Here is a 25,109-nt window from a genome sequence, read left to right on the forward strand (position 1 = left end):
CAAGCCTCTCAGTCACTCGAGACTTAACTCTCATCACTCAGCGCTCACGCTTAGTACTCACACTCAATAAGTACTAGGGGTGAGCATAAAATCCGAAAAATTGAATTCCGAAACGGATCGAATTAATTCGGTATTTCGATTTCGTTTTTTTGGTATTTCGATCTAATTCGGTATTGCAATTTCGGTATTTTGGTACGGTCTTAGGTATTAGAATTTTAAAATTTCGGTATACCAAAATACTGAATTTTGAGAGATATTTTCTTACTTCCCAGCCCCATCCCCAGCGCCCAAGCCCAAACCTTTTTTGATTTAATTCCCAACCCAACTGCCCAAGCCCACTCTAAAGATTAGGGCATTACTCATTAGGTTAGCTGGTTAGGCCATTAGAGATTTAACATTAGGCAGTACAGTTGAGTCTAGGCGATTTGGCAATTCTGACTCCTCACTCCTTAGTCCTCACAAATTCCGGGCAAACGAAGACGTTGCTGTTGCGAACTTGCCGATAGTTTCAATTTTCAAAGGTATGTTTCTACTTTCTAGACTTGACTTGTTTTTGCAGAGATTGAACGTAATTGATGATTTCATCTAGCATTCCGGTGGAGAAAAGGGGAAATTATTGGATACAAATAGAGAAACTGAGGAACCATAGCTTCTCTCTTGTTCTCACTTCTCCGTCTACATTTTATCAATCTATATCACACTTAGAAGATTAACATTGAGACTCAGATTAAGGGATATTTCTTGAAAAATCTTGTTTTTTTTTATCAAAATCATTTATGGGAAGGTGAGAATGAATCTTTATGAATGAAACTTGAAATTTCGTGTTTGGTAGGCAAAGTTTTGTTCTGGGTTTTATTGAGTATGATCGAAGATGGTCTAAAAAGTAAAAATCGATTTTTTTAAAAAGATTTTGGGGGTTTCAACCTTTTGGATGATCATTGTAGCTTCTGTTCTATGATTTATGTTTGATCCTAAGATAATGCTGAATAGTACTGTAGGGATTTAAGATGTGGGATTTAAGATGTGGGTTTCCAGAAACTCCTCATTCTAATGTCTTAGAATTCTCCTTTGAATTATTCCCTGAAGCAGCTCTTTGGCTTTTTCTCACTAATCTCTGTATACAATATTAAAAACAATATTAAAAATTGCTGAATAATTCTCCTTTGAATTATTCCCAGTAGAGTGCAAGCATTGTGGTCAAGTCTATAATGTTAATCCAAAGAGGAATGGAACATCTGGTTTAAGGAAGCATATTAAGTGTTGTCTTGTACGTCTTCCTGGAATCCATATTTAAGAATTAAGACTAAGTTTATTCAAGACTATTAGTGTAAACTTGAATTGAGGGATGCCCTCTCTGTTTTGCACTTTGTTTATTTGGCTGCTATTGTGTTAGAGACTTAGAGTCTAAGCCTGTTAGACTTATTTGGCTGCTACTATCTTAAATGTTGTGTATTTGTGTTTATGGTTTGGCTGTTCAGGTGTTCTTGGCATTGGCACAGTGCAATTGGCTGTTCAGGTGTTCTTGATATTACTACTGCATGTTAGTTACAATTGCAGCTTGGCAGTGTGTAAATGTTTGGCATTAGCAGTGTGTAAATGTTAGTTACAATTGCAGCTTGGCATTGACAGTGTGTAAATGTTTTGTTGCATGTTAATATTGTCTAATTCTGATTTCTGCATATGCTTGTTACATGGCCTCATGGCAGATGTTGTTGCTGTGTTGTGTATGAAGATGGTTGCAGGCTGCAGCAGAAGTGTTGCAAAAATTCCATTTTGACCTTAGTTCCTAACAGTGCTATAGTAGCAGCAGTTTGTGTTTTTTTTTTAAATTTTCCCGTTAATGCATTTTTTTATGCGTGGTTAATGTTCCTTGATTTTCCAATTTCCAATTTCAACTTGTAGCTGAGCACTTTCTTGCACAGATCTCAACTGCTAAAGTGTCCAAGTTTGGAGCTTGAAAATATACTCCTACTTGGGTCTCTGCAATTGCTTAAGAATATAGATGTTATGAAATTTCAAGCAGATTGTTGTATATGAATGATTATTCATTCATGTCTGGTGCTGCGAACTGTTTCGGCCACTTTTGTTTCTCGACAAAAAATGTTTGTCAATTTTGTAGTTTCCAGTTTGGTTCTACAAAATGGAACCAAAATAAGTTTATTTATTTAGCGATTATTAAATCGAAGCCGTACCGAAACCGTACCGAACCAAAATAAAATATATCGGACCGTACCGAAATAATTTGGTATGGTATTTGGTATACACAATTGAAAAACCGAATACCGAAATGCCAAACCAAAATACCGAATGCCCACCCCTAATATGTACCATATATTAACCGCTGCGGCATGCAGACTAATCCATATATCGCTGCAGCGTGAAGCCCAATCCATATATATGTCGACTACCCTCACTGGGGATGTGCAGATTCCGGAGGGGCTCCTACAGCCCAAGCGCTATATCGTTGCGGCATGCAGCCAGATCCAACATATTGTTGCAGCGTACAGCCCGATCCATACACACACACACACACATATATATATATATTGTTGCGGCGTGCAGCCCGACCATAGATATATAATCCTCACAACCAGGCCCTCGGCCTGTCTTAGTCATTAACTTCACAATCAGACCCTTGGTCTATATCAGTCATCAACCTAACAATTAGGCCCTCGGTCTATCTCGTTCGTCAACCTCATGATCACTCAGACCATCAGTAAAATAGGGAACTCAGCACAAATAGCTTTCGCATTTTAATTGATAAAACCAGATTTAAACAATAAACAGGTAAAAGATGACTGGGGATATGCTTTCAAAACAAATAGAGTGAGGAAAAATAGTAAAAATGCCCCTAAGGGTCTTAACAGGTCAGCATAAGGCCCCAAACATGGCATACATCCCAAAATATAATATCAATCTTTAATATATGGAATATCATAAGATTTCAAATCAATTACGCGACTTAACAGTCGTACGGGACGAATCAAGTCATAATCCCTAACGGTGCACAACTATACACTCGTCATCTAGCGTGTGTGTCACCTCAAAGTAGCACAACGATGTGAAATTCGGGGTTTCAAACCCTCAGGACAGCATTTACAATCATTACTTACCTCGATCCGGTCTAAACTCTAGTCCGCGATGCCTTTGCCCTCACAAATCGACCCCAGGATGCTCCAAATCTAGCCACAATCAGGGCATAATCATTAAAACATGCTAAGGGAACAAAGCCCACTCGAAAATATCCAATTTACATCAAAATCCCGAAATTGCTCAAACCCGACCCCCGGGCCCACGTCTCAGTATCCAATAAAATTAACATCGATAGAATCATCATCCTCCCACGAGTCCATACATATCAAGATCATCAAAATCGGACCTCAAATGGCCCCTCAAATCCTCAATTTAACTCTCCAATTTCAAGCCCTAATTTCCCTAACTCTTTCTCTAATTTTTTCCACAAATTTCATGATTAAACAGTGAAATAATCACCATAAACACAAGATACAAAGCCCAAGTAGCTTACCTCTCTATCAACACTTGATCCCCTCTTGAAATCACAACTCGGAGTTCCAAAATCGTACAAAAATGATAAACAAATGACTAAAAATCACGAAGGGGCCTTTTTATACATTTTGCCCAGCACTTTTGCACCTGCGATCCCATAAGCGCATATGCGCTTCTGCTTCTGCGGAAAAACATCCGCTTCTGCGGATTTTACTTATGACAGGCCTCGCGTCTGCGTTCGCCTCACCACTCCTGCGGTATCGCAGATGTGGTTACCAAGTCACACCTGCAGTCCTCCTCGCACCTGCGCCTTTATTTTGCTCCTGCGGAGCTCGCACCTGCGGTCCCCAATCCCAAGGTGCGGATATGACAGAAGCAGCAACATCAGTTGAATTTTCTCAAGTTCAACCTTCCCGAAAACTATCCGAAATCATTTCGAGGCCCCCGAGACCTCAACCAAAAGCACAAACATATCCTAAAACCTCATTCAAACTTATTTCAATCTTTAAAATACCTCAAACAACATCAAATCAACCAAAACACATCGGATTCAAGCCTAACTTTCTAAAATCTTCTGAATTACGCTTTTGATCAAAAATCCAACCAAACCACATCCGAATGAACTGACATTTTACACACACATCCTAAATGACACAACGGAACTACTGCAACTCTCGGAATTCCATTTCGACCCCTATATCAAAATCTCGCCTACCAACCGGAAATTGCCAAAATATCAACTTCGCCAATTCAAGCCTAAATCTACTCTGAACCACCAAAACGCATTCTGATAACGCTCCTAAGTCCCAAATCACCTGCTGAAGCTATACGAACCATTGAAACTAACATCCGAGCCCTCTTACACACAAGTCAACATCCGGTTGACCTTTCCAACTTAAGCTTCCTCAAAAGAGACTAAGTGTCTCAATCCTTACCAAAATCATTCCGGATTCGATCCGACCAACTCAATACCACATAACACGGATAAACAAAGCATAAAGAAGCAGAAACGGGGAAAACGGAGCGATAACTCATGAGACGACTTGCCGGATCGTCATATCCTCCACAACTTAAACAAACGTTCTTCCTCGAACGAGTCAAGAAACATACCTGAAGCCTCAAATAGGTAAGGATATCTGCTCCGCATCTCCCGCTCGATCTCCCAGGTAGCCTCCTCCACGGGCCGACCTCTCCACTGCACTTTCACTGAAGCTATATCCTTTGACCGCAACTTTCGAACCTGACGACCCAAAATAGCTACTGGTTCCACATCATAAGTCAAATCATCATCCAACTGAACCGTGCTAAAATCCAAAACATGAGACGGATCCCCAATATACTTCTGGAGCATAGAAACATGAAACACCAGATGCATACTCGACAAGCTGGGTGGCAAAGCAAGCTCAAAAGCCACAGCCCCAATCCTCCGAAGCACCTCAAAAGGCCCAATGAACCGAGGACCCAATTTCCCTTTCTTCCCAAATCTCATAACACCCTTCATGGGTGAAACCTTCAACAGAACCTTCTCGCCAACCATGTAGGACACATCTCGAAACTTCCTATCATCATAGCTCTTCTATCTCGACTACGCTGTACGAAGCCTCTCCTGAATTACCTTCACCTTTTCTAAAGCATCCTGCACCAAGTCTATCCCCAATAGCCTAGCCTTACCGGGCTCGAACAAACCAACTGGAGATCTGCACTGCCTCCCATACAAAGCCTCATACAGAGCTATCTAAATACTCGACTGCTAGCTATTTTTATAAACAAACTCTGCAAGCGGTAGAAACCGATCCCATGACCCTCCGAAATCAATGACACAAGCACGTAACATGTCCTCCAATATCTGAATAGTGCACTAGGACTGTCCGTCTGTCTGAGGGTGAAAAGCTATGCTCAACTCAACCTGCGTACCCAACTCTCACTGCACAAACCTCCAAAACTGCAAAGTAAACTGAGTGCCCCTATCTGAAATGATGAAAAGTGGGACACCATGCAACCGAACAATCTCCCGGATATCGATCTCTACCAACCGCTCTGATGAATAAGTAGTACACACAGGAATGAAGTGCGCGGACTTAGTCAGCAGATCCACAATCACCCAAATAGCATCAAACTTTCTCAAGTCCATGGAAGTCTATCAACAAAATCCATAGTGATCCTCTCCCACTTTGACTCGGGAATATCCATCTGCTGTAGTAAGCCACCTGGTCTCTAATGCTCATATTTCACCCGCTGACAAGTGAGACACCGAGCTACAAATCCCACAATGTCTTTCTTCATTCTTCTCCACCAATAATATTGTCTCAGATCCTGATACATCTTCGCGACACCCGGATTAATGGAATATCACGAGCTATGGGCCTCCTCCAGGGCCCATCTACATTGGACATGCAAATCCGCCCCTGCATCCTCAACATCCCATCATCACCTATAGTCACATCCCTGGCATCACTATACTGAACTCTGTCCTTAAGGACAAGAAAATGCGGATCATCATACTAGCGCTCTCTGATGCGATCATATAAGGAAGACCGAGAAACCACACAAGCCAAAACCCGGCTGGACTCCGAAACATCTAATCTCACAAACCGATTGGCCTAGGCCTAGACATCAACTGCAAGAGGTCTCTCCCCAACTGGAATATATTCCAAACTCCCCATACTCACTGCCTTTCGGTTCAAAGCATCGGCCACCACATTGGCCTTCCCCGGATGGTACAATCTAGTGATATCATAATCCTTAAGCAACCCCAACCACCTCCGCTGCTTCAAATTGAGATCCTTCTGTTTGAACAAATGCTGGAGGCTACGATGATCAGTAAACACCTCACAAGACACACCATACAAGTAATGCCTCCAAATTTTCAACACGTGAACTATGGCAGCCAACTCCAAATCATGAATGGGGTAGTTCTTCTCATGGGGCTTCAACTGACGAGAAGCATAAGCAATAACTCTACCCTCCTGCATCAACACACAACTAATACTAACTCTAGAAGCATCACAATACACAGTATATGAACTTGAAGTTGATGGCAAAACTAACACTTGAGCTGTAGTCAAAGTTGTCTTGAGCTTGTGAAAGCTCTCCTCTCACTCGTCTGACCATACAAATGAAGCACCCTTCTAAGTCAACTTGGTCAAGAGCGATGCGATAGATGAGAATCCCTGAACGAAACGGTAATAATAGCTTGCCAAACCAAGAAAATTGTGAATCTCTGTGGCTGAGGACGGTCTGGGCCAACTCTGAACTGCCTCTATCTTCTTCGGATCGACCTGAATACCCTCGCTGGACACCACGTGCCCCAAGAAAGCCACTAAACTGAGCCAAAACTCACACTTGGAGAATTTTGCTAAAGTTTCTCCTCCCTCAATCTTTGCAACACAACTCTCAAATGGCCCACATGCTCATCCTGACTACGCGAATACACCAAAATCTCATCAATGAAGACTATGACAAATGAATCGAGATAAGGCCGGAACACGCTATTCATCAAATGTATGAATGCCGCTGGGGCATTGGTCAGCCCAAAAGACATCACCAAGAACTCATAATGACCGTATTAAGTCCTGAAAGTTGTCTTAAGAATATTCGAGTCCCTGATCTTCAACTGGTAATAACCTGAACGAAGATCAATCTTGGAGAACACTCTCGCTCCCTGAAGCTGGTCGAATAAATCATCAATGCGAGGCAAAGGATACTTGTTCTTAATTGTTACTTTGTTCAATTGTCTATAATCAATGCACATCCTCATAGTGCCATCCTTATTCTTCACAAATAGTACCGGCACACCATAAGGTGATACACTAGGCCGAATGAACCCTTAATCAAGGAGTTCCTGAAGCTGCTCCTTTAATTCCTTCAACTTCACTGGTGCCATACGATACATCATAATAGAAATGGGATGAGTGATAGGCACCAGGTCAATACCAAAATCAATGTCCCTATTCGGTGGCATGCTCGGCAGGTTTGCGGGAAACACATCGGGAAAATTCCTCACAACTGGAATAGAATCAATACTGGGAGTCATAACACCGACATCCCCCACGAAGGCAAGATACGAAAAACATCCCTTCCCAACCATATGCTGAGCCTTCAAGAATGAGATCACTCTACTGGGAACATAGTCAGTCAAACCTCGCCACTCAATCTGTGGCACACCCGGTATATAGCCAATGTGACTGTCTTAGCATGATAGTCCAAAATAGCACGACATGGAGATAGCCAATCCATGCCCAAAATAACATCGAAATCCACCATACGCAATAATAAAAGATTGACACGGGTCTCCAGACCCCTAATAGTCATCACACACGACCGGTACACACGGTCTATAACAACAGTATCGCCCACCGGGTAGATACATGAATAGGTGAAGCAAGAAACTCACGGGGCGTACCCAAATAACCAGCAAAGTATGATGGCACATAAGAAAAGGTGGAAACGGGATCAAATAATACAGAGGCATCTCTGTGGCAGACTGAAACAATACTTGTAATAACAGTATCTGAAACAATAGTATCGGGTCTGCTTGGAAGTGCATAGAAACGAGCATGACCGCCAATTGATCGACCTCCCCCCCCCTCTGGGGTAACCCTTAGCTAACTGGGCGGGTGGTGGTGAAGTAACTAGCGCTGACGCCGATGACTGATTCACCCGCACACCTCAAACTGGAACCAACATAGCACATAATCGTGCAATCGACTAATTAATAGTAGACTCCCCCACTTGGATCGAAGCCATAGACCAAAACATACACAATAACTCATAACGCATATACTTTATTGCTGCCATAATACCATAGTGAGATTAAACTCTATCCTTCATAAGCTCGTGGAACACAAACCATCTAGTACTTTATATCTTTGCAAATCTCGCATTCACTCTCGTTGTAATCAAGCCTACTCTCTTGAGCAACCCAAATTCAAATTGTAAAACATATATTTCCCTGGTAATAGAGTTATTCCAATAAATGGCACACGGGATTACGCAAACTTCAGAATAATCCGCAGGAGATAACCCCACCTGCTTTGCCTCAAACTAATATTTTTGTATACCTTCCACCGTCATAAACATTACGCAGTCACTTAAACTTCCTGAGTCTGAACTCAGACCACAACATGAAATTTACTCCACTCCCAACTAGGAAACATGGAAAGATTCTTCACACACCCATAACTCGGGCTATACCTCAAATCAAGATGAAAATCGAGCACGTAATAGTCCTTCTATCCTCCAGCAGACCCTTCTTGTCGCTTCCAAATCACATGAATACATCTTACAGTCATATCACACTCATCACGTAACTATCTCGTCATAATCTCCCTTAATAGGAACACAATAGAACATATGGATACAAAAACACGCATTCACAAAATCAACAGCACAGGGCTCAAGATATAGGCGAAAATTTGGCCTCAAATCCTCCAGACTGGCCCAACATCAACGCACAGAGATCACATCTCGCCCCTCGATTAGGGAATCACAAACCATCGATACATATCCAATACCGAACGCTCATGCATGCATACGAACGCTTGGAAGGAATTCCAAGAGTTACTTTTTAAGCTGAATCAAGGATGCACGATAAGAATTCAAGAATGTGAAGTTTTTCCAAAAGGTTCTCTAGCCTCCCGAGTATAAATATAAACATCTCTATACCGATCCACGAGACTCTACTAAACTTGTTCATGACTCGTGAGACCTATGTAACCTAGGCTCTGATACCAACTTGTCACGACCCAAAAACCGATCCGGTCGTGATGGCGCCTATCGTGAAACTAGACCAGCTAACACAACCCTCGAATCAACCATTTTCCAATAAAAATTATTTTTATGCTATTTATGAACCAATAATCTCATATTAAAACTCAAAAGAAAACTGCGAAATAATTACACAAGCCCGACATCAGGGTGTCACTAGTCATGAGCATCTACCAAGATCTGAATACAACAAGAGTCTGAAAATGTACTGAATACAGTAATGAAAAAAATGAGGAAGGAAAGCAGTGTTGCGAATATCGTGCAGCCACCTTGCGAACTCCGACGACTCCGCCTCCAAGCAATCAACACCCACTACCGGGTTCCGAAACACCTGAATCTGCACGCGAGGTGCAGGGAGTAATGTGAGTACTCCAACCTAGTAAGTAATAAGAGTAAATAAAGACTGAGTAGTAGGAAATGGTGAATCCACATTTTTGATAAACTCAATAAGTACAACGGGCTTTCAAATCAGAATACGAGTCAATTGTCTCATTTAAAATCCAGCTTTTGGGTAAAAATCATTTGAAAATACTATCCAACAGTTTTAGTAGGGGTTCAATACCATTTATAATAAAATATATGAAAACTATAATCGGCCCCTCGGGCAAAATAGGAATCATAAACACCGCATAACATAAAAATCTTAGTGGAAATAACAAAGTCAAATTAGTGATTAAATACCGAATATCTCATAAAAACTCTAGCTTAAATGAAAGTTGTTTAAAAATATTTGTTCAACATTTTCAACAGATGCTCAGTATAAAGAGGAGTGAAAACAACAATTACATAAAAATAAGCCCCTCGGGCAAAGCATCACTCATATATGTATACAGCCCCTCGGGCAAGCCTCTCAGTCACTCGAGACTCAACTCTCATTAGTCAGCGCTCACACTCAGCACTCAAACTCAATAAGTACTACATAGTAACCGTTGCGGCGTGCAACCCGATCCATATATATAGTCGACTGAGTTCATTGGGGTGTGCAGACTACGGAGCGGGCTCCTACAGCCTAAGCGCTATATCGCTACGGCATGCAGTCCGATCCAACATATCGCTGTGGCATGCAGCCCGATCCCCATATATATATATATATATATATATATATATATATATATATATATATATATATATATATATATATATTGCTACGGCGTGCAACCCGATCCATAGATATATAATCCTCACAACCAGGCCCTCGGTCTTTCTCAGCCATTAACCTCACAATCAGACTCTCGGTCTATATTAGTCATCAACCTCACAATTAGACCCTCAGTCTATCTCAGTCGTCAACCTCACGATCACTTAGACCATCAGTAAAATAGGGAACTCAGCCCAAGTAGTTTTCCCATTTTAAGAAGTAAAGTGATAAAACCAGATTCAAACAATAAACAAGTTAAACATGACTGAGGATATGCTTTCAAAACAAATAGAGTGAGGAAAAATAGTAAAAATGCCCCTAAGGGTCTCAACATGTCGGCACAAGGCCCCAAACATGGCATACAACCCAAAATATAATATCAAACTTTAAAATATGGAATATCATAAGATTTCAAATCAATTACGCGACTTAACAGTCATACAGGACGGACCAAGTCACAATCCCCAACGGTGAACGACTCAACACTCGTCATCTAGCGTGTGTGTCACCTCAAAGCAGCACAACGATGTGAAATCCGGGGTTTCAAACCCTTAGGAAAATATTTACAATCATTACTTACCTCGATCCAGTCCAAACTCTAGCCCGCAATGCCTTTGCTTGGATGCTCCAAATCTAGCCACAATCAGGACATAATCAATAAAACATCCTAAGGGAACAAAGCCCACTCAAAAATATCCAATTTACATCAAAATCCCGAAATTGCTCAAACTCGGCCCCCCAGGCTCACGTCTCGGATTCCGATAAAATTAACATCAATAGAATCCTCATCCTCCCACGAGTCCATACATATCAAGATCATCAAAATCGGACCTCAAATGGCCCCTCAAATTCCCAATTTAACTCTCCAATTTCAAGTCCTAATTTCCCCAACTCTTTCTCTAATTTTCCCCACAAATTTCATGATTAAACAATGAAATAATCACCATAAACACAAGATACAAAACCCAAGTAGCTTACCTATCTATCAACACTTGATTCCCTCTTGAAATCACAGCTTGGAGTTCCAAAATCACACAAAAATGATGAACAAATGACTGAAAATCGCGAAGGGGCCTTTTTATACATTCTGCCCAGCACTTTCGCACCTGCGATCCCATAAGCGCATCTGCGCTTCCGCTTCTACGGAAAACATCCGCTTCTGCGGATTTCACTTATGTCACCAGGCCTCGCTTCTGTGTTCGCCTCACCGCTCCTGCGATATCGCATATGCGGTTACCAAGTCGCACCTGTGGTCCTCCTCGCACCTGCGCCTTTCTTCCGCTCCTACGGAGCTCGCATCTGCGGTCCCCGATCCGCAGGGGCAGATATGACAGAAGCAGCAACATCAGCTGCATTTTCTCAAGTTCAACCTTCCCAAAAACTATCCGAAATCATTCCGAGGCCCAGACCTCAACCAAAAGCACCAATATATCCTAAAACCTTATTCAAACTTATTCCAATCTTCAAAACACCTCAAACAACATCAAATCAATCAAAACACATCGGATTCAAGCCTAACTTTCCAAAATGTTCCGAATTATGCTTTTGATCAAAAACCCAACCAAACCACGTCCAAATGACCTGAAATTTTCCACACACATCCTAAATGACACAACGAAACTACTGCAACTCTTGGAATTCCATTCCGACCCCTCTATCAAAATCTCGCCTACCAACCGGAAATCGCCAAAATATCAACTTCGCCAATTCATGCCTAAATCTACTCTGAACCTCCAAAACTCATTCCGATCACGCTCCTAGGTCCCAAATCACCTCCCGAAGCTATCCTAGCCCTCTAACACACAAGTCAACATCCGGTTGATTTTTCCAACTTAAGCTTCCTCAAAAGAGACTAAGTGTCTCAAACCTTACCAAAATCATTCCGGATTCGATCCGACCAACCCGATACCACATAACACGGATAAACAAAGCATAAAGAAGCAGAAATGGAGAAAACGGAGCGGTAACTCAGGAGACGACTGGCCGGGTCGTCACACCATGATAGTAAGTTATATAAATTATGTTACAAGTAAGTAGTATTTTAAGTAGTTTGCGATAATTCTTAATTATATGGGTAATTGGTTAAGTATTGGTTAATGAAAAAATAACAAGTTAATCAAGTGATTAGTGGATAATTAATTCAAATATTTGGATAAAGATTTATATCACAAAACATTTCCATTGCGGGCAAATACAAGTATATAGAATAAGTGACATAAAAAATCAGGAAAAAAACTTACTAGGCCCAATATTTACACAGAACAAATGATTCCAATAGGAATCCTCAATCAACTCTTTTCCAATCTCTAATATATAATCCCATTATTTCCAAACGATTGATTTAGGTATCATTTTTAACCTCTGGTCAGTTTCAGATCTCATTCCGTTTCTAATTGTGATATTTCCTTTTTAAGAAATCAAAGGCAGCTTGGAAGAACACAATGTTCATAGATCCTATTTAAAGACCTACAATCTATCATATTACATCTGCCCCTTCGTGAACGACAAGAAAGTTCTCTCGTTTTCTTTTTCCTTTCTTCTTCTTTTTTGTCCCCTCCCTCCACCAAAACAAGGTGTACACATAAACAATCTTTCTCACATGACAAAAATGTTAACTTCATCAGCCATGTTACAACTTCATTGCTGCTCCATTTACGACTAAGTTAATTTCCACACTCAACTTCACTACCAGATAAAGCCAACACAATTTTACAAGGTGTAGTACTCTGGCCGAATTTTCAATGATCTATGCTAATTGATACCTATAGCAAATTCCACCTACATCCAGTAGTTGGACAACAAAAATTCACTAATATAAAATATTTAGTTTCATGTCTTCTTCCAGCAATTATGGCATAACACTTTCAGTATATTCTTTATAACTTTGTTGACAATAACTGCATGGCTCCAACTGCTATTTACTTGACCTATGGTTTCGTTTTTTAGCCTAATTCGTATTGGAAACTAAGAACACCCAAACCTCCAAATTAGCAAGACAAATTTTGAATTTTGTAATAGCAACGTGACTTGCAATTGTAAGAAAGTACAGTGCAATCTTTCTCAAGAATATCATATAGATTTTCCCCTACTTCGATTCACCGTTACATATTTCGTCGCGATTGGCGCATGTTAGAAGGATTGTCAAGAGAATCGGCCCAGGTATGTTAAGGCTAATCCTTACTTCTTTTGGCATGATCCAAGTAACAATACGTAAATGTAATGATATTTCATAAGTGATTCTACTCTTAACAGTTTAAGGTTAGAAAGTGAAGTGCTACGACGCCCACGAGGTACAATGGATATTATGATAAAATATGACTTTGAACTTTTACATGTATTATATGTATCTTTTTTTTTCCAAATATGTATTAATGTGTCCACTGTTATATATAAAGAATGTTGCTTGAATAATTAAGCATAGCAATTGTACTTGTATTTTAAATATGTATGATTTTGCATAAGTATGTATCTAATGATTGCATTCTTTATATTTGGATAATGCCTATCTTGCAAAAATAAAAATTGTGTTTGAAGTTTTAAGTCTTCAGTAATGTACACGTCAAAAACATTATACATATTCGCTTAAAGATAGCTACACAATGTCAAGATACTTTAATTGTGAAAGTATAACCAATGGACAATACATTGCTCCAAAAATACTTTACACCCCAAAAGATTATAGACATGCAAAGAAATTAGAGGTTGGGTTGAGCCATACGAAAACATGCAGATCAAAGGAATGCTATAAAAGGAAATTTGAATGAATAATCCATCAAAGATACTAACACAATGTCAACATACTTTAGTGGTAGTTGAAGGTATAATCAATGACATTCCGTGAGATTTTATTAACATACTTCTCATGCATTGCATTCATTCATGTGAATTTACCCATGACTCAGACGACATTATATACGCGTATATATGTATATATATATGTATATGGAATATGGAAAACGGTTACAGCATTATATACGCACCATCACCTGATCAGCTGGTATACATTGATGATTTTGCCCACAATGGCACCAGATGGCGTTATATACGCGTATATATGTTAATATATGTATATGGGATATGGGAAAAAGGTTACGGCATTATATACGCACCACCACCTGATCAGCTGGTATACGTTGATGATTTGCCCATAGTGGCCGAGATGATATGATGGGATACCCTTAGAGGCTTGATGATGTTATGTACGTACAGATCTATGCATTACATGACATTTATATACATGTGCATGACATTAAAAATATTTCATGATTTACAGAGCTATCCAGACTTACAGGTTGAGTCCTTTACTCCATGTTTCTTCTATGTCCTTTATATACTGATTTACATGCCTTACATACTCAGTACATTATTCGTACTAACGTCCTATTGTTGGGGACGCTGCATTCATGCCTGCAGGTATAGATTATTAGTTTGACGAGCCCTCATAGTAGACAGGATTAGCATTCATCGAAGGATCGGTGAGACTCCAGCTCATTCGGAGTGCAGTCGAGTCTATAAGTCATCATGTCAGAGTTTGCTACAAACTTATAGGTAGACCGGTACCATGTCCTATTTGATATCAAATAATCTTAAAGGATTTGTAGATAAAGGTTCATTTTGTATAGTATGTTAGAGTCCTTGACGTCCCATAGGTATTCATATTTTAAAAACAATAGTTTATTGATACAGTGTTGCCCACTTATAGTTATACATTAGGAGTTGTGGCCATGTTGGTCCATGATAGTTACAAAGAAGAAAAAAAAAAGAGTTGCAGAGCGGTTCGCTCGGGCCAGTGCGGCACTAGGTGCCAGCCACGCCTCCCCAGGTTTAGGGCATGACATAGGTTCCCCTTTTTATGTGGGCAACGTTGGCGTAAAACTCCTTGACCTAGTGCTCATTGGCCTCCGGCAGCTTGCTTGTAAAGAATGTCCACCCCACTATTTCATCAAATTGCCTCTTCACATTGGGTTTTATGGGGTGGAAGATCCTTTTCTATGAAATTCCTTTCATGTGTGAGTGACCTCTGATGCCACCACTCCCGAAATTTGTGGTAGGATTTCACACTAACAAATCTTTACTGCCACACCACCAGATTCCTTGTTCTCTGCAACCCTTCTGTTTAGGTATCACCACCCCTCCCGTCATCAGGGATCTCAGCATCTACATCAATTGGTTCCTATCTAGGTGGAGAAACTGGAGGATTGGCTGATGCTGAAGATTTATTACATTCCTCTGAGCCATCAGACGACTCAGAAGAAGTAGGAGAAGTAGGGGAAGCTAGGGGTGTAGGATCATATCTCAATGTAAATCTTCCCTGGAAGTCTGCGATGATATGGGTTGGCACTAAATTCCCTTCCAAAGCTTCCGGGAGGGGACATACTCACTACCCTCAGAATGGGATGCGGCTTTGTCCGCAGCTTTGGTTGTTTTCCTCAGCTTCCCTATTGATTTCTGGACCGCTAATGGTAATTTGGTCCTTTCTTGACCTCCTCGTCCCCTACCTTGGGAGGATTCAGCCCTCCCTTTTTGTGCATCACTGGCACCTCTAGATCGTACCATTGTCAGTACAGAAAATCAGTGAAAGATCATTAGTATTGGTGTTAAAAGAATCATGAAAGAAAACAGATGAAAAGTTGACAGTGTTTCACAAGTAGAGGTCTGCTGACAACGGAAAAAGGAGGGCAGCCGTGGAATGGGTACCGCTGATAGCAGAAAAAGGGCCGCGTCTGTAAAGGACCGGGGATCAAACCACCTAACTTCTGAATCTTAGGCACCGTTGAGAGCAGAATTTCTGGGCGTGGCTGCGAAAGTTGAATCCCTGTCCACGGAAAAACAAACGCGGCTGCGGACCCAATTTTACACTTCTTTGAACTTAAATTTTGTTGTTCACGAAAAAGGAATCGCAGCCGCATAATGCAGGTTGCTGTCAGTGGAATTTCCACCGCTGACTACAGAAAATAGACCATTTTTAACTTAAGCTTTCACATAAATGCTGACCGTAAATTTACAGCCACGACCACGGAATGCAAAAATTAAACGGGCAATCCTAGGGTTTCACTTTTTCTTGACATTAACGGGGTATCATGAACACCACTAACCCCTCCTAGGCATGCACATGGATTTTAGCAAAAATTAATTAACAACTTCTTAACCCTAGTTGAAACTAAATGAAAAGAGGAAGAAATTAAAACCAAAAGAAAAGAAAAGCACAAATTTAAAAATAACGTGATGAATTAAGCATACCAGTTGTTTGATGAGTGATGGAAATGGACTTCTAATTTAGTGTTATTGCAGATTAGGCCAGTATAAAGGAGATGAACAGTAACTTCTATCTTTTGAGAGAGAAAATTCCGAAAAGGGTAAAACGCCTAATGACCGTCAATTTATACTAAAAAGCACTGGGACCCACAGATCTTACCTGGTACGACCGCGGAATTCCACCGCAGTCCGCGCTTTTACCTGTTCCAAAGAGCTTCTTGTTCAACACTACAACCGAGAGCAAAAAAGTGGGCGCGGTCGCGGAACAGGTCCGCTAACCGCGAAAAAGCCACTGCAGACGTGGATGAAGCTTCAGAGAGGTCTCATTTTGGACTTTTCAAGTCTGTGTTCGCTACCAAATTATGCCCCCGCAAAAATCTTCCGCTGACTGCGGAATTTTGAGCACGGTTAGCGGTCCAATTACAAACTTAGAATTTTTTCCAGTATTGTCCTGCACTGCATCAAACATTCCTACACACATCTCACAACCAGTTAGTCCAAAACAAATCCTACAGTAAGAAGAAAATCAAAAAGAAAAAAAACATATAGGTTGCCTCCCAAAAAGCCCATGATTTAATGTTGCGACATGACGCATGTTACCATCATCATTTGAAATTGAACAAGGCCACCACGTGGTTTTCATCAAATCTTCCCACGGTACAACTTGGATTATTACTGGGATGAACCTTATATTTTCAAGATTTTTAATGATGGTGTGATCCGGAGATGTGCTCAGGAAGAAGAGCAAATGTGTATTCTTAATTCTTGCCAATCCTTGCCCTACGGTGGCCATCATGGTGGGGAGAGCACTACTTCAAAGGTTCTTACCTGTGGTTTTTATTGGCCTACTCTGTATGAAGATACTGGTGAGCTTATCAAGATGTGATGAGTGTCAGATTGATGGTGGAATTTCAAAGAAGGATGAAATGCCTCTCACCACTATTCTTGAGGTTGACATTTTTGACGTGTGGGGCATAGACTTTATGGGAACTTTTGTGAGTTCATGTGGCAACACTTACATTCTGGTGGCCGTTGATTATGTTTTCAAGTGGGTTTAAGCCTTGGATTTGCCCAACAATGAAGCCCGGAGTGTGGTGGCATTTCTCAAGAAGAATATCTTTACACGGTTTGGCACTCCTCGGGCAATCATCAACGATGGGGGTTCTCATTTCTGCATATAGGGCATTTGACACTTTGCTTGCAAAGTATGGTGTCAATCACAAGGTATCAACCCCTTATCATCCTCAGGCTAGTGGAAAAGTTGAGGTCTCCAACAAGGAGATAAAGATCATATTATCAAAAACTATCAATGCAAATAGGACTGACTGGTCAAGGAAACTAGATAATGCTTTGTGGGCTTACAGGACTACTTATAAGACTCCAATTGGTATGTCTCTGTACCAATTGGTATTTGGGTGTCACAACTCAAACCGATGGGCCGCGACGGGTGCCTGAGTCCTACCTGTCAAACACCTCTAAGCATACGTCTAGGATATGAACCTGTATAATATCTTTTGAATTACAAAAATAACATACATGAAGGAAACCTGCCAACAGAGCATATGTATGTATATCTGCAGAATACAAGGGGCGAGCCGGCATGGCTGCTATAGACAACTATAAATCCGATAACTGAACCCAACAAGGCCACATATATCCCAACTAGACATACTATCTATAGACCTCTAATAGAAACATAACTGTACAAAGACAGGACTGAGACACGCCATACCCATATACACACACACACACACACACATACACACACATATATATATACACACACAAACATATCATAACAACATCAAAAGCAGCTCCGGATCAAATGGAGCACGCTAACTCTCACTGATCAGGGATCCTAAGAAGAGGGACCATCAACTTGCCTACCTGAACATGCAGGCATGAAACGTATGCCCTGTGAAATAGGGCGTCAGTACGAAAAATATACTGAGTATGTAAGGCATGAAAATTTGTACGCAAACGACATAGATGAAACATGGAATATAGAAACACATCTTTAAATCTGAATAACTTTGTAAATTCTAAAAAGTTTATAACGACATGCACACGCGTATAAATATCGTGTCATGCATATGATTGAATGTATATAATATCATCAAGCCACTGAGGACATCCCATCATAAATCGCCTCGGCCATTGTGGCTACATCATCAATATATACCAGCTGATCAGGTGGTGGTGCGTATATAACGCCATAACCTCTTCCCATATCCCATATACATATACGTACGTATATACGCGTATATAACGCCGTCTGAGTCATATTTCATCCATTGTGGGCAACATCATCATCATATACCAGCTGATCAGGTGGTGGCGCGTATATAATGCCGTAACCTTTTCCCATATCCCATATACATATATTTACATATATACGCGTATATAACACCATCTGGTCATATTTCAATGCACATGTATAAATGAGTGAAATGCATGAAAAATACGTAATAATCTCAATATTCCTTCTGGATAAATTTTTCCAACTGTGTATTATTCTGAGACCCATGAATAGAAGATAATAATATTTTTCATGGGGAATCAAGAATATAGACACCTCTAATATTTCTATTAATAGAGTAATTTATAGAAACTACGTGTTTGCTCGTTTCCTCGGTATAACTTGGACCATGCCAAAAGAAAGAAGGGAGGGCCTAAACATACTTGTTCCTGGAATTATTCAAATGAAATGAAGCTTCTGCTTCAGTGAAATATGTTGAACGAGATTTTCTTGAATCCTTTGAAATTTTTTGAAATGAAATTGTTCTGCTTTTCACGACTTGGTGTAGCTAGCTTCTAATTTGTAAAAAAAATGTTTCTTGCTTAGATTTTGGAACGTTGTCTCATTTTTGACCAAAGTGAAAGGACATAAGATCTGATTTTTTTGAATTAGGAAAGAGCTCAAATGATCCTTGCTTTCTCACGTTTTTTGGTAACCAAATACAGAATGAATGTCTTTTGATTTTTACCAATTCTATTTTGGATAAGACTTGTAAATTAGCCCCTTAAGCCTTTTTATGACACATGTAAAGGTGAATAGTTAGTCACCTTAAACTAAAAGGGGGAGGGACTGCCACGTTTCTTGGGGGTGTGATTTTGTAAATTATTTGTCCACTTATTAGTTAACTGGGTAATGTTTTGTTACCCGGTAGTTAACCAATTACCCGCATAATTTAAAAATTACTACAAATTACTTAAAATTCTATTTATTTTTAAAATACTTTATATATACTTTATATATTATACTATCGTGGTCTTATGGTACCTTGCATGGTACTAGTTCATAATTATCGGGTATTATTGCTCGACCCATATTATATTCCAAATTGGCCACTTTTAACGAAACTTGTTTTCCTTTAATCCGTGTGCCCCTTTATCCTTCATAATACTTATTTATTGCTTGTTATAAATAGCCTAAGTATGTTAACGTCAAGATGATCTCATCCCCAAGTCGACGTCAGTTAACTGAAAATAAAATTTTAACGTACAAAAACGCGAGATGTAACATCTTTCCCCATTTAGAAGCATTCGTTCTCTAATGTTTAACTCCTTGTGATCCATATAACTTCGGCAGGGTCGCCTTTGTAACAACGCTACTACCAACTCATCTTCTAGAAACTTAATAATTCAACAGTACATAGGATCACAATCATCAATAACGACAATGGCCTCATGTGACCGACGACAATAAATGATACTAGAATCCATACACATACCTTAAGGTTATGATATCTCAGTCGGATCCTTTTCTTGAGGAGAAAATAAGCAAGAATATCTAGACTTCATGTCTTCCTCGGCCTCCTAAGTCACATCTTCCACATTATTGTTTCTTCAAAGTACTTTTACCGAAGCTACGTCTTTAGTTTTTGATCTCCAAATCTGTTCATCTAATATAGCAATGAGAGTTTCTTCATATGATGGATGATCTGTGACCGGAATGTCGTCAACTAACACAATTCTGGAAGGATCTCCGATACATTTATGGAACATAGACACATGAAAGACTGGACATATAGACTCCAAGTCCGAAGACAAGTCTAACTTATATGCTACCTGGCTTACTTTGCGTATGATCCTCTATGGTCCCATGTACCGAGGGCTAAGTTTTCCTTTCTTTCTGAACCTCCTAGCAGCTTTCATCGATGATATCTTCTTGGAATACCCAGTCGTCCACCTGAAATTCCAAGTCTCATCGTCGATTATCCGCATAAGCCTTCTGACGGCTTTGAGCTGCCAACAACCTTTCCTGTATATGCTTAATTCTCTTGATTGCCTGTTGTACCAACTCTAGTCCTATTAACGTAGTTTCCCCAACATCGAATCATCCTATAGGCGACCTACACTTCCGTCTATAAAGGGCTTCATACGTAGCCATCTGAATACTGGAATGGTAACTATTATATATGTTAACTCAATAAGCGACAGATGATAATCCCAGCTACCTTTGAAGTTTATTACACAAACTCGTAACATATCCTCTAGTGTTTGAATAGTACGCTCAGCTTGTCTGTCTGTCTAGTGATGAAATGTTGTACTAATACTTACTTGAGTCCCCAGTCCTATTCGTAAGGACCTCCAGAAGTTAGCTGTAAATTGAGCTCCTCTATTCGAGATAATAGATATAGGGACACCCTGCAGTCATATTATTTCCTTAATATAAAGTCTTGCATAATCCTCTGAGGAATATGTAGTCCTAACGGGCACAAAATGGGCTGAATTTGTAAGCCTATCAACAATTACCTATATCAAATCAAACTTATGTTGGGTATGAGGTAAACCTACAATGAAGTCCATATTGATTACTTCCCATTTCCAAGTCAAAATCTCCATAGCCTGCAATAATCCATTGGGTTTTTGATGCTCAATCTTAACCTGTTGATAGTTAGGACACTGAGCAACAAATTCTGCTATATCCTTTTTCATTTCATCCCACGAATATACTTCCCTGATGTCATGATATATCTTTGTTGCTCCTGGATGGATAGAATAACGAGAATAGTGAGTTTCTCCCATAACCTGCCGACACAACCCTGCAACATTAGGCACACATAATTGTCCTCGATATCTGAGGACCCCATCTTCTGTAATTCCAAATGTTGTCTTCTCCTTCTGAAGGGTGGTATCTCTTTAATGAACTAACACAGGATCCTCATACTGGCGTTCCTTTACTTCAGTTACTGAAGAGGATGTTGCCGTATCCTAAAGATTAATTCTAACGTCACCTGAGTCCAGTAACCGAACTGCAAGACTAGCCAACTGATGAACCTCATAGGCTATTCCCCTCTTTTCTATCTATAAATATGATAGGCTACCCATAGATCTACGGCTGAGGGCGTCGGTTACTATGTTCGCCTTCCTCGGATGGTATAAAATATCAACGTCATAGTCTTTAAGTAGCTCCAACCATCTCCTTTGATGAAGATTCAATTCCTTTTGCTTGAAAATATACTAGAGGCTCTTATGATCCGTATAGATATCAACATGAACGCCATACAAGTAGTGCCTCCATATCTTTAGTGCATGAATCACTGTGGCTAACTCTAACTCATGGGTCGGGTAGTTCTTCTCGTGCTTTCTTAGTTATCTAGAAGCATAAGCCACAATCTTACCATATGACCCAATCCAATGCCTGAAGCATCACAATGGATAACGTAACCATCGGTCCCTTATGGAAGCGTTAGAACCAGTGCTGAAGTTAATCTGTCCTTTAAGGCCTGGAAAACTCCGTTCGCAAGCGTCGATCCATTGAAATCTAGCTCTCTTCTGAGTTAACTTACATGGTTATCCTAATCTTGTACAATACAGGAAATTTCCCCTCTTCAAAGGCCCAAATTTCATCCTTTATCCATCATAATTACGTCCTTATCCCACTATTAGGGTAGTATTTCATCTATTCTAAACATTACTAGTATTAGACTCCTTTACGTTCTTTCAGGCTATACTGAGCCTTCTGTAACTTAGAGAAATCATCAACTTTCTTATGAACTTATTCCCAAGGACTTGTCCATTCTTGTCACATTTTTACTCATCTTTTCTTATCCTTCCTCATGTCTTCCTAGAACCTTGTCGCTCTACCATACTTTAGCTTGCGACCTACACATATCTCTTTATACTTATTCACAACCTTTCTTCGACCTGATTGCATTGTAGATTTTCTTATGTTATTCCGAAACATCAAGAAAGAAACCACATACCACTTTGGTCAAAGGGGCTTAGAAGAGAAGAAAATTTTGTTACAAGTTTCTTGTAATAACCTGCCAAAAGAAGCTACAAACCTTCATCGGTGTTGTGGGTCTAGGCAAAGTCTTCAATGCCTCACTCTTTTGTGTATCCACCCGGATGCCTTCACCCGAAATAATATGCCCAAGAAAAACAACAGAGTTCAACCAGAATTCACATTTAGAGAATTTTGCATACAACTTCCCTTCTTGTAGAACTTTGAGCATAGTACGCATATGATATGCATGCTCAGCCTCTAAACAAGAATATAGAAATATATCGTCAATAAATACAATTACGAAAAGATCTTAAAAAGGGCCTGAAAACATGGTTCATCGAATCTATGAATACTGCTAGGGCATTGGTCAAACCGAACGACATAATCATGAAAATAAAAGTGCATGTATCCGGTCCTGAATGTTGTCTTCGGAATATCTTTCTCCTTAACCCTTACCTGATGGTACTCGGTCCTCAAGTCTAACTTTGAAAAACACTTGGCACCTTGTAACTGATCAAATAAATCCTCAATCATCGGGAGTGGGTGCTTATTCTTGATCTTCACCTTATTCAACTACCTATAATTAATACACATTCGTAAGGGACCACCCTCCTTTATTACAAATAACATAGGTGATCCCCATGGTGACGTACTAGATCTGATAAAACCTTTTTCAAGCAAGCCCCTTAGTTCTTCTTTTAACTTGTTCAGCTCTGCGGGGGCCATTCTATAGGGGGGAATAGATATTGGGTGAGTATCTGGTAGTAGATCAATAGAAAACAAAATTTCTCGCTCTGGCGGGAGACCCGGAAGCTCATCGGGGAAAACATCGGGAAACTCATTCACCATAGGGATGGACTGAATGGTTGGTAATTCTAATTCCACATCCCTAACCCAAACTAAGTGATAAATATAGTCCTTTATGATCATCTTCCTTGCCTTGAGATAGGATATAAATTTACCTCTTGGCGATGCGGTATTACCTTTCCATTTTAAAATAGGCTCTCCTGGAAGCTGAAATCAACCCATCTTTGATCTACACTTGATGTTAACATGACAAAAGGTCAATCAATCCACACCTATCATAATATCAAGTACTATCCAACTAAACACCACGTATCTTATCCTTGTTTATTATCAAATCTATCACGGGCCATTTCGGGTCACATCCGTATATATAAGTAATAATATTAAAACATAACTTGCATAACTAATTTAGAAAAAGGGTTTATGTACATAGGGGTCGACCGCGCCATAGACATATCATACCCAAAACTATATACAGGATACTATTTGCAAAACCTCTAAGTAGGCATAACCATAATATATACAAGTCGGGATAAGGCTCCCTGCATCCTTATAAAACAACCAAACACATTTAGAGCCCTGACTTTGTAATATTCCAAGAATAGGTGGAACTCACTAACCAAAAACTGACACTTGGAGGAAATCTACAACAGAAGGTCCTTGCCTCGTCCTATATAAGAACCTCGATCGGACATACTTCGAAGGAGAATCTTCATGTCCTAATCAGTTACCTTCCTCCTCTTGGCCCGACTACTATCTTCTTCCTCTACGTATCCCATAACATATATCGACAAACCTTCATTGACGGACTCCCACGACTGTGGACTATCCGGAATCTCACAAAAGCTGGTGTCCTCAAATACCTTAATGTAGTTTTGAGCCTGATGGAATCCTAGTTGTGCCAATCCATGCACTACTCCCCTCATACCCTGATCAACGGGCTATGAAACTAATGCTCTTGGTGAGGTCAAAACTTCTCTCACCGCATCTACTGCCGGAGTGGTCGAAACAACACGAACATATGACTCATATGGATCCTCGGATAGATCCTCGGATGGATCCTCCTCAATAGATCCTATGATCTCTGATGGGTCTGAATCACAGTATAACTTATCTGTCTTTCTAACACCTTCGTAGCCTTCTGACCCATTCTAGCGGCTATAGTCTTCGGAGGCATTGCCGAAAACGTAACACATCGTTAGGAACATGAATGCTTATATCGCATGATCTAAGATAAGAAGAGAGGATAATATCCTATATGTCCTGTAGCCTCCTGTCTATAAGTGTAGTGCATAACACACCCATAAACAAGACTCTACTAGACACAGACTATAGACAACCCTAGGACAGAACTTCTCTGATACCACTTTTGTCACGACTCAAACCGATGGGCCGCAATGG

At 40.2% G+C, this 25,109-nt stretch overlaps 1 long non-coding RNA gene across 1 annotated transcript; it reads left to right on the top strand.

Moving 5' to 3' along the window:
- Positions 1–427: 427 nt before the first annotated feature.
- LOC104216724 (uncharacterized) lies at positions 428–2,022 on the top strand. The gene is made up of 2 exons (XR_011405797.1): positions 428–521; positions 1,707–2,022. It is a non-coding gene; the product is annotated as an uncharacterized lncRNA (long non-coding RNA).
- Positions 2,023–25,109: the final 23,087 nt, after the last annotated feature.

The sequence above is a fragment of the Nicotiana sylvestris genome, chromosome 3, assembly GCF_000393655.2.
Source record: "Nicotiana sylvestris chromosome 3, ASM39365v2, whole genome shotgun sequence".
NCBI classification, from domain to species: domain Eukaryota; kingdom Viridiplantae; phylum Streptophyta; class Magnoliopsida; order Solanales; family Solanaceae; genus Nicotiana; species Nicotiana sylvestris.